Below are 1,752 nucleotides of genomic sequence, written 5' to 3'. Positions count from 1 at the left end.
ATATATATATGTATGTATTAGATGTGTGTATTTGTGTGTGTGTGTGTGTGTGTGTGTGTGTGTGTGTGTGTGTGTGTGTGAATGAATAAATGTACTCTTGACATCTCTGTGAGAATGAAGAGAGGGAGTTATGACTAGACTGAAGGCCTGGCATCAACCCCTACAACAGTGTCGACGCATCTAGAGGTCCCAGTTCCCACTAAGAACCAGGTAGTTTTGGTGGTGTTAAACAGACGGATTAAGGCTGCCATACAGTTTCCGGTCGCGAAATTTGACTCACAAAGTTTTAATCAACCCGAAGTTCTGTTAGAAAGCACTTACCAAGATATCGTACAATAGAATCGACACAACCAGGAAAACTACGTAGAGAGTCTATAAATCATGTGACTACAATAGAACATGATTGTAATGGTTAATACTTCCAGCATTACCTAGTAGCTACATCTATCTTCTTTTATCACGGGGGTTTGGTACCAAAAAAACACAAAAGACAGTGATAATTGAATCAGTGGTACATGAAATCCGCGCACTTTGTAAGTGGAGTTAATAGTAGATTCATTGACACCAAACTCGCGAAATCCCAGTAGCGAAGCTTCCACAGTCATCTATTTTCTTGATCGTCTCTAGCTTTTTCTGCTGAGGATACGAGTCTGTGCCGTCTGTTAGGACTGAGCGCCTTCGGATATTTCCTGTTCACTGATCTCAGTTGGATATCACTGATCTCATATTGTTGGATATCAGTTCGTAAGTCCGTATAAAGAAATACGCAGTCTCACAGAATGGTCAGATAAACACAAGTAATAGCCTATGCATTCTGGGAGCTGAGCATTATAGGGGTGCGGTCGTTTTAACGCACTTATCCAGTACAAGCAGAATTTTCGACTGATCGCCAACATATGTTATCAGAGATCAAACTTTGATAAGTGTAACATGGTTCAGAATTGAACAAACCGTGTTATTCCGAATCAGTGATGAATTAATCAGAGATAAACGAGGCTATATGTAATACATTTGAGACGCTCTAAAAAACTATTGTTGCGGAAGGTATTGTTTAATTCATCAGATAGAATTAAAACTATTTTAATCATCTATGTTTAGAATCATTACAGAAACTAATGAATATTAAACTATTTGATTTCAGAGAAATAAGTTTGTTACAATCAGTCAGTTTCTATACACAAAAGACGACGTCGCCAGTGTGTCTCAGTTCGTTGCTGAAATGTTTCATTCCGAAAGCAGTTCAAACGATATTTTAAAACATAACCGTATTTCGATAGAATCATGATTGTATTTCATTTTCTCAAAGAATAAAATCCTACACTGTGGGCTGATTCATTCTGCTTATCATTATTTCAATTATTTTCATTATTATTATTATTTTGGTTTGGCTCAGATTCGGTGTTATTGTTATTATATACATGTGTGTGTGTGTGTGTGTGTGTGTGTGTGTGTGTGTGTGTGTGTGTGTGTGTGTGTAATGAAGAAATAAAAGGGATAATTATCCCCTTATACAGCACAACTAATTAGCACTCTAATAGACCTTAAGGAATATAAAACCAAAGGAAGAGAGAACAAATTTCAAAGGTCAGTGTTCATCTTCACTCAATATATTTCAAGGTATCGGAATACTTCACAGCATACATAGATGCACTCATATATACAAGATATGATATAGAAGTATATAGATATATAAAAATACATAAGTGTACTTGCGAGGATGTATGTCCGTATTAAAATCAATGAGGATATTAA

This window comes from Octopus bimaculoides, chromosome 3 (assembly GCF_001194135.2).
Source record: "Octopus bimaculoides isolate UCB-OBI-ISO-001 chromosome 3, ASM119413v2, whole genome shotgun sequence".
Classification (NCBI taxonomy): Eukaryota; Metazoa; Mollusca; class Cephalopoda; order Octopoda; family Octopodidae; genus Octopus; species Octopus bimaculoides.
The sequence above is the reverse complement of the archived record's forward strand: the minus strand, read 5'-3'. Positions refer to the sequence as shown.